Source organism: Vulpes vulpes, chromosome 7, assembly GCF_048418805.1.
Source record: "Vulpes vulpes isolate BD-2025 chromosome 7, VulVul3, whole genome shotgun sequence".
NCBI classification, from domain to species: Eukaryota; Metazoa; Chordata; class Mammalia; order Carnivora; family Canidae; genus Vulpes; species Vulpes vulpes.
Genome location: NC_132786.1, coordinates 68203987 through 68216598, shown reverse-complemented (window position 1 = coordinate 68216598; position 12612 = coordinate 68203987). Strand labels below are relative to the sequence as shown.

Below are 12612 nucleotides of genomic sequence, written 5' to 3'. Positions count from 1 at the left end.
GCTTCCATAAATAATCTAGAAATGGCTCAGCCAAAGCATCTGAGTCCTTGTGCTTCCATGTCTTTATCCCATTGCCCAGCCATTGGCCATCACCTTAGGAAGTGTGCCCTTGACTCTCAAGAGCTTGAGTAAAGTCAAGGAGCCTTCTGTTAGAAGCTTCAGGGGGATAAAAAACGAAGCAGCAGCAGCAGCTTTGGAGCTCCTAGCAGGGCACCTTTTGAATAATTTGTGTCCTGTTGATTCCATCTTGCCCAGAATCTGCCACACTTCATGGGCTTCCCAGATTCAGTTGATTGGCCTTCTCCATGTCCCACACCCGCAGCCTCCCCTACCGTGTTTGGCCATCTGGTGTGTCAGGGTGTCTTGTGCACGAGCTTGTCTGTAAGCATGCAGTTTCAACCACATCCAGTCCAGGACTGGGTCAAGGACCAGTTTTCGGCTATATGACTAGACAAGGCTAAACCCACAAGGAGTAGTCTGGGAGAGTAGTTGCTTTGCAAAGAAGCTTCAGAGCTCTGGGTGGAGATGAGAGTGTGTTTCCACAGCCTGTTCATAGCTCCTTAGCTGGTCTTGAGTCTAGGAAGGATCTTCTTTGTTTTAAAGGGTCATCTGGAGCCATTCAGATCCACAGGCTCTGAGGTGGTCAGCAAAATGAAAAACTGAAGCCCATAGGTTAGTCCTCCTTGTTTGGGTAAAAACCTCATCTACAGTATTTGAGATAGCTTCATCTTGGAAATGGATTAAGAACCAGCCAGGGTGTTTACACCCAGCCCCGGAGAGGACAAGCTGGCCATGGCTGTAAGTCAGAAGTATGTAGGGGTGCCTCCTTCTCATTCTCTATCTCCTCTTTGCCATATGAAACTTGGCTCTGTGTCTGACAATCATGGCCAGGCTCCCTCTGCCCATTAGCCAGTCCGTTTTTAAAACAATCTGAAAATAGCACTCCTAGATCTCCAAGGAAACCCTGACACTTAATACTAGAGAGAAACTTTGTGGAATGTTTGACTTATTCAGCATAAGGGGAGAGCTCTGAATCTGAAGAGTGTATGAATGACTCCCTGAGTTTACCATCAGGCAAGATGTGTTGGAATTGCTGGACTAGATGATGTTTGAAGTCCCTTCCAGTCCTGAATGCCATGTTCCCATAGGTGGTCTGACAAGTGAAGGGCATAGTGGAAAGGCCACCAACCTTGACCTGAGAACAGTTAGGGTTCTAGCAAACCCACATTTCAAGAAGAAGTATCTGTTCAGAACAAGAAGGGACCAGGGAGACTTTCATCAGGTAATATCCATTTTTAGGAATTTGGGTTCAAAATAGGACATCAGTCTGTGGAGGATGAAGAATAAGGAGCTATCCTGTTCTTGGATGTGCTGAAGCTCTTGGAACCAAGGCTAGGATTTAGTTAGACCTGGGGCTCAGGACAAAGCCTTGGCCAAGTGGAAAAAGGCAGGGGAAATTATTGGAACCAAGAGACAGAGATCATATAGGGACTAATAGCCAAGGTGGTTTAGTTCTTAAATTTCTCTTACTTGGATACAGGATGAAAAGGGTTAAACCTCAAATTCTGGTTTGGTGGCCTCAGTTGGAAAAAAAAGTGAGTGCATTTCAGTGGGTCATTGATGTTAATTTTATAGAATGAACTTTAAAAATTCAGAGAGTGGGGATCCCTGGGTGGCGCAGCGGTTTGGCGCCTGCCTTTGGCCCAGGGCGCGATCCTGGAGACCCGGGATCGAATCCCACATCAGGCTCCCGGTGCATGGAGCCTGCTTCTCCCTCCGCCTGTGTCTCTGCCTCTCTCTCTCTCTCTCTGTGACTATCATAAATAAATAAAAAATTAAAAAAAAAATAAATTAAAAAAAAATAAAAATAAAAATTCAGAGAGTGATTGAATCTCTGGGAACATCTGCATAGACAGCAAAGCCAGTAGAGGGTGTGCAGGACCGGCTTTTCCATCTGTATCTGTAATCGTCATCCCAGAGCCCTCAAGTGCGACTCTTCGCACAGGTAGCACAATGAAGCAAGTGCTTAGTGAGCCACACCTGGAATGCTTATCAGAAATTGATGCAAAGGCCAAAGATGCGCCATCAATTAGGAATGAGGGACTTCAGGTCACAGTTAAGCAATTTAGCAACTGAAGATAGTCTCACCAAGGGGTGTTTCTTTACCCCTTGCTTTGTGGAACACTGAGTGTTTCTACTGGCAACGTAAAACCACCAGGGTGAGGCCCCCCTCAGATTGCTGAAGCAAGACAGGCACACTGCCCTATGAAATTCTCTGTCGTTCTGTTCCTGCTTCCAGCTTTACCACCCTACTCCTAACTTGGCCATGCACCTCCTGCCCCAGCCCACGCTTGCTCCTTCACTGCTTTGTATGGGGAGCCTCAGGGATGGTTGAAGAAGACTTGGCATCTGCTGAATGAGCCACGTGTGAGCAACATTTCTGATCACGTTGTTGTTCTCATCACAAAAATATCAGCTTTGGCATTTCTGCTTGGGTGCTGTCTTCTTTGTCTTGTCTACATATGTGGTTGGAGCACTGCTTCTCACAATGTGCTTTGGAGGAAGTGTGTGCGTGTGCATGTGTGTGTGTGTCCAGGTTCCTATATGCACACTCTAGCTTAGTGTGCAGTGCATCCACATAACAGCCACATTATCCTTCTCTTTGCTTCTCCCCGACACACTCATGCATAAGTCATGAAACAAAAATGTCATGCTGTAGAGACTGCATGAGTTGGGGTGGTACTGTCTTGGAGGAGCTGCTGGGAACTACACCCGCGGTGCTTCATCCACACCTGGACCTGACTTAGGTGATGTAGTTCTGAATCATATGTTGATGCTGGAATGGGATGAGACCTGCAGAGGTGTGGGCAGAGAGTATCTTTTGCATGTGGGATGGATGGATGTTTACCACTGGGGCCTGAGGATGGATGGGGGTAGGCAGCCTCTAAGAAGGCCCCTAATAATCTCTGCCTCCTGCCATTTATTTATATACTTGTGTAGCTCCCTCCTGTGTTATACCAAATTTGTGCCATGTTACCAAGAGGATACATCATAGTATACATCATATACATCATAGATACATAATTTCTCACCCATAGAATCTGTGAGATAATAAATGTTTGTCCAGAGCTTCCAAGTTTGGAGGTAATTTCTTTATGTGTCAATAGATGATGAATTCGCTCAACATGGGCTTCCTCTTGGTCACCACTCCCTTCCCATTCCAGGCAGTATGACACTGAAGGCGGGGAGATGCTTTTATTAGGGAAGTAACAAATTTCTGCCTCTCTCCACTGAACAAGAACTAAGTACATGGCTCTCCGTGGCTGCAGAGAAGCCTGGGAAATGTGCTATTTTGTTGTTTTGTTTTGTTTTGTTTTGTTTTTAAGCTGAGAACATTACTGCCTGGAATTAAAACCAGGGTTCCATTAGTAAGGAAGAGAGAGAACGGATGTCAGAAAGGCAACCCTGTCATGTTAAAATAGATTTATTTCTGATTGTTCCACATACTACACTAGTGGCTCCCAGTCTTTTATCATGGGACCTAGAAAATAATGCTTGTATGGCAACCCACAGGAGGTAGAGGATGCTGCTGATGGCCCAGGCAACTTACTTGGATTGACACTGGACCGACCTCGCTTCTCCAAGGGCTGAGCGGATCAATATCCCTGCAGACGAGTAACCCAGCCACCGCTTAGAAGGTGTCGTGGGTAAAGTTTCTTGGACATTGGCATGCAGGAGGTTTATCAAGTAGTGTTTTAAAGAACAACAGCTGTGAAGGATGAGGGGCATAGAATTGGGCAACGAGAAGTTGAGCGGCCTCAAATCAGAGACTTCAAGAATCCCATGGGGGAACTCTGGAGCTGGGATGGCCCTTCAGGGTTGTTCACTGTGAGACAAGGGAGCCAGGGCAAGGGAACCATCCCTCCCCATTACTGACCAGTCACTGAAGATGAGAGGGACAAAAGGCTTTGGACAAGGGGCTCTCTTAGGCTTAGGGTGATGCCCTCACTTGGGACTCAACTGAGAGCCATCAACTGCCATGACTCCTATCAGCTGGGGGAATGGGTCTATAAATCCCAAAGGGTGGGATTTTCTGGGCAGAGCTCCCAGAATTTATTTCCAGAGGCTCTGTATTCAGCAACCTGGCATGGCCCTGCTCTTCTGCAGAATGACCCTTGGTGGCAGGTAAGAGCAGGAAATGCATGAGATATAAAGGTCTTACCCAGAATGGCATCTGCAGTCTTCTGCAAATTGGCATCTCAGTCAGTGGGGGAGTCCCAGAGGCCTGGAGGAGAATCCTGGCAGGCTGCAGCAGCTCTAGAAGGGTGACATATGTATTTCACATTGCTGTTTATTTGAATTCAGCCAGACTGTTCTGCAGCATTTAATTGTCATGGACCTCATGTAGCAGGAGGCAGCTGAGAGCCTGAAATGAGCTCCCAATTTCTCTTTGGAAATTTTTCTCCATTATGAGACTAGAAAGATTAAAGGGATAATGATACCTTACACCCATATCATGCTTTCCCACTAGCAAAGAGCTTTCAGATGCACATTATCTTATTTGAGCCTCATGATAGGCCTGTGAGGTGGCTGCAAGAGGAATTATTATCTTAGAGGAGAAAGAAGTGACTACTTAGGGAAGTTGCACCTCCGCCTTATATTCCAAAAATGGGTTGCATTTCTTGATTTTTACAAAAATTGACCAAAATCCAAGAAGGCTAAAACATGAAGACAAGTGAGAAAGAGAATTTCCCTTCTCTCACACATATCTGCTTTGTAGCCTCTTCTTCCCATCTCCGGAGCTATCGTACAAGAGCTGGGAAGCAGAAACTGAGCAACCAACACACACACACACACACACACACACACACACACACACACACAAATATGGCAACTTTCAACTTTCGTGATTGTATGGCTTATTCATTATGCCCCTACTGTATACCATGTGAGTGGTTTAAAAAGAAGTGAATAGGATGAGCACTGGGTGTTTTTCTGTATGTTGGTAAATTGAACACCAATAAAAATTAATTAAAAAAAATAATAAAAAATAAAAAGAAGTGAATAAAAATAATAGTTCTTGTGGAGCAAGCCATCCATTAAGGGACATAAAGTAGTCAGAAGACTACCACATTAGGGAAAAGAAGAGGATCCCAATCTGTCAGGAGTTTAGAGCAGGCACAGATGCTGGAATGCTTTGACAAATGAGGCAGCTCGAGAGCCGATCCCTCCCTTAGATCCTTGGAATCCTTAATGGATGAAACAGCAGTGATGACCCCAGGAGCTAGCAACTCATGGACTCATGGTCCTGAGCTTACTGAGTGCTGAGTCCTGAGCTAAAATGAGGGCAATCACACTCACCGTAGTGCTGATAAGATCATATGTAGCCATTGTACACATGACCACCAGCTAGCCAACCAAAAGCCCATGCCTGCCTGCTAGCTCTTCCACTGGGCTTTTTTTTGCTTTTGTTTTTGTTTTTAGATTTTGTTTATTTATTCACGAAAGATACACAGAGAGAGGCAGAGACATAGGCAGAGGGAGAAGCTCCCTCTAAGCAGGCTCCTTCTCAGGACTCCGAGGTGACGACCTGAGCTGAAGGCAGGTGCTCAACCACCTAGACACCCAGCATCTCCACCTGGCTCTTCTTTAAATCACATCTTGTTTTCAACGTTTTTTTTTTCCCCAACACTTCTTGTAGCATTCGAAAGGGCTGTCACCAGAATTTCAAAGAAATGTTTGGCCGCAGTGTTCCTTGAAAAATAGGCTGTACACAGGCTGGGATCTCCTGGCATCTTCAGGGGGTTTTAGAAGACACTTTGAGCAGCAGATGGTCTTGTATCTGCACCAAGTCAGATGGTCAGATGTCCTTTTTGCACACAGGTGATATATATGCCTGTGCCCAAGAGAAAAAGCAAGGCTTTGAATGGGGCGTTTTTTTTTTTTTCACAGTCGCTTGTTTGTCTTGCTTTTTTGTTCTAGCTTTATTCTTCTCCTGGAGGGAACATTCCTAATAGGATTAATAAATGAAAAATGTAAATAATGCAAATACTGAAATATAGATTTTTCTGGGATGCAATTTATTATTGGCTTTGTAGAAGCTAAGTCGTGTGATACCACCTATTAAATGGCCACTTTACAGGCTGCCAGGAGGAGAGCATTTCACAAAAAAAAAAAAAAAAAAAAGAGCCAGAGCTGTCAGTGGTTGGTCTGGTCTGCCATGCATGGCTCCCAGGGGGAGCTGACCCTAGATAGGGTAGGAGGGGAAGGTGCTGATTGGGAGAGCAAAAATACCCTCCAACCATAAACTGGTGTGACGTGGGCACAAGTCCTGGATCAGTAGGCTGTAGACTTTTATGCTTACACTTGAAACAGTCATTTGAAAGCTGGGGGAGTAGGGAGGGGCAGGCTTGGATTTGAAAAGAATGGGAGTGGGGAATGGAAGAGACAAAGTGGATGATGACCGGTGGTCAAAGTGACAGATCCTTACACAACAACCTAGGCTAATGGGGTATGTGTGCAGCCTTGATCGTTTGGGGGAATTACCTGCAAGATGGGGCAAAACATGTGCATTCTGGAACTTGGGCTTCCCAGTGAGAAGAATCTGCCTTTGCAGCATCTTGGTGGTTCCAACTGGGTAAGGCATCTGGTCTCTAGAGTTGCTGGATCATGGATGAATGATTCCATTTCAGAATCAAAAGCTTTAGAAAATACTTCTTTGCTAGATTCATTCAGTGTCACCTTTGACATCACTCAAGGGAGAGGGAAGTGGAATCTGTGGTGACCTTGTTTTTATCATCAACCTTTTTCCCAAAAGGGGAACATGGAGACCCAAACAGGAAACTTAAAGTGCAAAAGGATGGGGTCAGGAGTTACATCCCTGCCCCAGGGAGGGCAGTAGAGTGTGACTCTACCTTCATTGCTACAGAAGGAAAAATCCAGAAAGGACCTGAGAGGGACTGCCAACCTCCATATGACTTCTCCCTGGTCCTCCCTTCTCTCCCTCCCTCCCTTCCCTCCAAGGCTCTTTGTCCTCATTATCAATGACTTACATTTCAAACAAGACTGTCTAGGACAGAGGCATATTTCTGGGAGCTGGTCTTGACCCGAACCAAAGCAGGAAGTGTGAAGGTGCAGGCTGTGAGCAAGAGAGGGGAAACCATCCTGCCTTGCCAGGGTGGTGGGCAGGAGAAGGAGGGGGTTGTGGAGATGGGAAGGTGTGAGATCCTAAGGCTTTCCTGGTGCCTCTGAGAGGTGGATTTACTAAAGAGGTCCTTGAAGAGAGCAACGAGACCATGAATATGGATCTCCGCCTGCAGCCAGAGAGCCCAAGAATGGCTGGAAAATTTCCCTGCAAAAAGGTTCCAATTTCCTCAGAACCACTATTTCATAAGAAGAATAAGCTTGTGTTCTTCATTCATTCATTTATTCATTCATTCAACAAGTAGTTACTGAGTCCTCAGTGTACTGGGTGCCGCGGATCCTCATGGATGCTGCACTGGGCAGAAGATTATATATAAAGTCCCTGCCCTCCGAGAGCTCATGTTCTAGTGGAAGAAACAGGCAGTCAAGACAGAGTTGAGAAATTGTAAAATAAGAATAAGTGGTTAAATGTGTCAGGTAGCAAAACAGAGCAGAGTGAGGTGGTGGCATGTGAAGGGAAGGCTAGGTCCTGGCAGGTGGCAAGGGGAGGCTCCTCTGAGGTGATGTTTGAGTTGAGACCTAAATAAAGTGAGGGAGCTAGCCCCAGGGATTTCCGGGGAGAAATCCATCCCCAGGCTGTGGGAACACATCTGCAAGAGTCTTGAGACAGGACTGTAGTGTACAAATAGCCAGCATAGGGTGTGGCTCCTGCAGAGGGAAAGAGATGAGGTAGGAAGAAGTCTTCTTCCTCTCCAGAAGACCTGGAGGCAAGCAGGCACCTGCCCTGGGTCCACAGAGGATCCCAGATTTCATTCTAAATGTGAGGGAGAGCATGATGGATTTCAAACTGTCAAAGCATCACCTTGGCTGGTGTGTGGAGAATGGATTATACAGGAGGGAAAGCACAGAGGGTGGAGCCGGGATTTTGACCCAGCTGTTCACCATAAGTTGGGTGCTCAGTGATGTTCTCTGAGAGTTTCCACATCTTAGGATATTAGCAGCCCAAGCAAGGAGCCAAGGTCATCCTATGGGAGGGCTTAGCGATGGTGCATGGCTGGGGGCTCAGGGGCACCCAAGCGCACAAATCACACAAGGCTAGGACAATGCGGGCTCAGAGCTTTGGTATCTTGAGCAAAGATTATAGGTTAATTCCTTACTCTCATTTTCCCCAGCACTCTCCTTGGCATGCTGTAGTAGAAAAAAGAAAGCTTTGGAGTCAAGGAGATCTGCGTTCAAATCTGGACTGTGCTACTTAGTGTGCTACCTGGGCAAGTTAGCTAACCCCTCCAAACCTCAGCTTCCTCGTGAGCAAACTCCGACTGGAAGGGTGGATACAAGGGAGTAAGACGAATCATGCATGGTTCTCTGGCACAAGTGTTCAGTAAGGGTGGCCATTGTGCCAACTCTGATCCTGCCAGGCCTTCACTGCATAGCAACAACCCTGCTGCCTTTTCCTGGTGGCATCAAAATAGTAGAGCATGGAAAGACTTTAGAAATCTCCCCCTAAATTGATTCAAGTACTGCCATGTATAGGGGAAACCAGGAATCTGGAAAATCAAAACAACTTATTGTCAATTTTTTGTCAATTTTTCCATACTCTCCCTTCCTTTTCCAAAAGATAGAGGGACCAGAGGAGAAACGGAAAATAAGTATCAGGTGGGTAGTTATATGATGTCAGAGAAGCACTCCCCACCCCCCCCCCCCTGCCTGGCTAGCTTCAGTTCTTTCATCTGTAAGGGAAGATTGGGCATTTTTTAGCTGGAGCAGTCTACGCCCCAGGGAGACACAGGTTACTTCAACCTTCCACCTTCCTCTCCACACCAATCAGGGCTAGAGCGGCAATGCCTCCAGAAATTTTTCATCTTCTGGGGCACCTGGGTAGCTCAGATGGTTAAATGTCTGCCTTCAGCTTGGGTCATGATCCCGGGGTCCTATGATCGAGCCCCACATTTGGCTCCCTGCTCAGTGAGGAGCCTACTTGTCCCTCTCCCTCTGCCTTGCCGTTCCCCCTGCTTGTGCTTGCTCTCTCTGTCAAGTAAATAAAAATTTTAAAAATAGGAAAAAGAAATCTCTTATCTTCTGCCCCATGGACTTATAGCATCATTGAGAAGCCATGACATCACCCATTTGCCATGATGCCTGTTCCCGGGCTGCCCTCCTACAGAAACCAGGGCTGAGTCAATCCGGGTAAGTGTGCTGTTGGGGAAGGTGTGCATGGCTCCTGGGGACAGATCCCAACCACTCTAAACTAAGCACTCGGTCACGTTTGGTCACTCCATGTTTCTTTACGTCTATCCTGGCTCTCGTTACCACATGACTTTGGTTTGCTTGCTTGCTTATTTTTTGTCTCCCATTGCTAGAACATAAGCTCCATGAGAACAGAAACCTCATCATGCCCAGCCCCCTGGCCTCCACTTCCTAGAAGGGCTGCTGGGCACAGAGTGGGTGACATTCAACAGCCATTTGCCAGTCAAGTACATGAGTGAACAAAAGTGTCAGTGACGCCCAGCACACACAGACAGGGCCCACAGGATACCCACACATCCAGGTCTGGCCATCAACCAATATGTGAAGCAAACATCCAGCTTGTGAGTGGCCATGGAGAGGCTGCACAGCACAATTCCTTGCCAGTTGCAATTAAGCTTTGGCACACAGTTTAGTATTGAGCAAATCAGATCCAACAGTCTCTTAGCTGCATGTCACCTCAAAAGGTTATCAGGTGGGGTTTCCTCCCTTTTACCTTGTTTAGGGAGATTTGGAGTCCCATGAGTAGAGTTGATCTCAGGAAGGTCATGATGGAGTCTCAGAGGCTCGGATTACTTGGCCAGTTGGGTGTATGGGAGGCTTATGGAATGCCAGTGAGACAAAAGAGCCCAAAGGCATTTAAAATAAGAAAATAAGCTGCCCACCCAAATAGATGCTTTCTCCATCTCCTGCCTGGGTTCAGCAGTCTCTGCATCTTACTTCTGTTGGTTTTGCTCAGGTATGGCTCTTTCCTATCATCATATCTGCTTTTAATTGTCCCCCTAATGACATTATGTCATTCCTAAATTTAGCTCTTTCGAAGTTCTACTTGTACCTTAACTAACCCGGGACCCCACCTTGCCTGTACCCACATTATCCATATAGAGAGGACATCAACTATTTATGTGGCTCTAGGCGGACACCCCCCCAACCCGCACCCCACCCCCTGCCATGGCTTTTGGAGCCGTAGCAGAGTCCACACATGTGAGAGGGACAGGAGATGTCCTTAGAAAACTGAAGGAGATGTGGGCTTCTGGGCCCAGGAGGCCTTCATCGCAAATTACTGAAATGCCATCTATTGTTGCTTCATCGATTTTAGATGCTGGTGGGACTGTTTGCCTATTCATTAGAAAGGACTTCATTTCCCCTCCTCCCATTTATTCCTTAATCTCTCCACCTTTGGCAAAAGAACTGAGTCAGTCTGTGTCCACTCTACAGCTGGGGGCTCAATATTTTCCTTCCTGAGTGTAGACAAAGGCCTGAGTGCCTGTCAGTTTGTCCAAAGTAGAATCTCTTACAAATCTGCTTGGTTATCAATGTTTGGCCAGTGAATGAGCAGACCATGCTGCGTACAGAAAGCAAGTGGGATCGAGACCCCTCTGTCTCATTTCCTTAGGTAGGCCTGCCACCTGCCCTCTGGAGACAGACACAAACCACAAGATCAGCCTGAGGATTAAATGAGGGGACCACACGGAGCTTGGCACCCAGGAGGTGACAGCAAACACGAGGTCTCTGCCTTGCACGGGATGGGGCCAAGCGGGGAGGCGGAAACGACTCCCCAAGACTCTGGGTCACGGGTCAGCCCCTCCCAACTTGATCCTCCCCAATCCCAGGCCTTGTCGGGGCTTTGGGTCCACCGTCCCTACCTCAATCCGCAATGCACCCGCCAAACCCAAGGCGAGCGTGGACACGATGCGGTGCGTCTCCTCTCCAGGCTCTCCGTGCGTCACTGTCTATGTGAATCAGAGTCGTGACAAAGGATGAAAAACGTCAAGACCACAATAATCCCCTGTAAACCGTCCGCAAAACTCTCCCGGACGAGGAACTGGCCGGAAAAGGTAAGTGGAGCAATGGCGCCACCACGCGGTAAAACTGCGAATGACAGTTTTGCTCGCAGGTGGTCCCGGAACTTCACGGGCACCTGCAACCCGAGGACCCAAGGCCTGGCGCAGTGGGGCGCGGGGCTGAGGGAGCGGCTCGCGGACGCTGCTTTGCTTCTAACAACTGCGAGGAATGGGGCCGCGGAAACGAATCCTTTCTAGGGGGAAAACCGGTAAATAACTGTATTATTTACAGCTCATCAGCAACACAGGCAAGTATTTTGCAAAATGCTGTTCTTCCACTAGCCCTGCGTCAGGATCGCCTGGAGAGCCTGGTACAGGTGCAGGTTCCTGGACCCGCCCCACACCTCCCAAGGCCAGACCTCTGCTGATGCACAGGCACCGAGCATCTGCATTTTAACTTGACGGGATGAGCGCTGGGTGTTATGCTATATGTTGGCAAATCGAACTCCAATAAAAAAAATATACAAAACAAAACCAACAAGCATCCTGGGCAGCCTGGGGAATGTTAAAATTTCGGACCAGAAAGTGAACAGAAGCTGTGAAAAATGAGGAGCTGTGAAGGTTTCCTGAACTCATTTTGTATAAAAAAGACAAAGTCGGGGAACCTGGGTGGCTCTGCGGTTGAGCATCTGCCTTTGGCTCAGGCCCTGATCTTGGGGTACTGGGGTCCTGGAATCGAGTCCCACATGGGGCCCCCTCGTGGAATCTGCTTCTCCCTCTGCCTGTGTCTCTGCTTCTCTCTCTCTCTCTCTCTGTGTCATAAGTGAATGAATGAATGATGGTTAAGGCAATGCACAGAAGAGATGATCAGACCTAAAACAGAAAGTTGAAGGGAAAGGAACCCCCGAATGGTAGGTGGGCACCTGCCCGAGCACGCGCACACACAGAGACGTGCACACCGAGAGACGTGCGCACATGGTCCGGCACCCCCCCCCCTTGGGTCGAGTGGGTAGTGAACAGGTTTTTGGTTGGTTTGTTTGTTTGCTGGGTGGAGGATTTTTATGATCCTTTTGTTGTGTTGTTGTTCAATCAGGTATGAGTTAAGCTCCTTAAGCTGCAGTACTTCTCACATGTTTTAGTCCTAAGTAATCCAGTTCCATTTGGGGACCTTTAGCTCTTACCTGGAACCGGGGATGCTGTGTTCCCCACCCTCTGTAAGTTTTAAATTAGACACCTAGGCTCACAGGGGCTGTATTTACTTCCAGATAAAGAAAACGGTGGTTTCTCTGGCACTTGTTTTCTCCTGGAGGCCAGGACGGTGCCTGACGGAAAATGATTGTAAATATTTGATGAATGGAATGGATAGGAGGTGATGGAAGGAAGGGGGGAAGGAAGGTGGGTAGGGGGTAGAGAGGGCTGGAGGAAGGAAGGAAGGAGGAGG

At 47.5% G+C, this 12612-nt stretch overlaps 1 long non-coding RNA gene across 1 annotated transcript in view; it reads right to left on the bottom strand.

The window, feature by feature from the left end:
• Window positions 1-11219, bottom strand: part of LOC112928953 (uncharacterized) — a 29361-nt gene extending 18142 nt beyond the window's left edge. Inside the window, exons 1-3 of the long non-coding RNA XR_012002625.1 lie at window positions 11034-11219; window positions 5362-6010; window positions 4223-4317 (exon numbers count right to left, since the gene is read on the bottom strand). This is a non-coding gene — a long non-coding RNA (uncharacterized lncRNA). The remainder of the gene's footprint in view (window positions 1-4222; window positions 4318-5361; window positions 6011-11033) is intronic.
• Between the last annotated feature and the right edge of the window lie 1393 nt (window positions 11220-12612).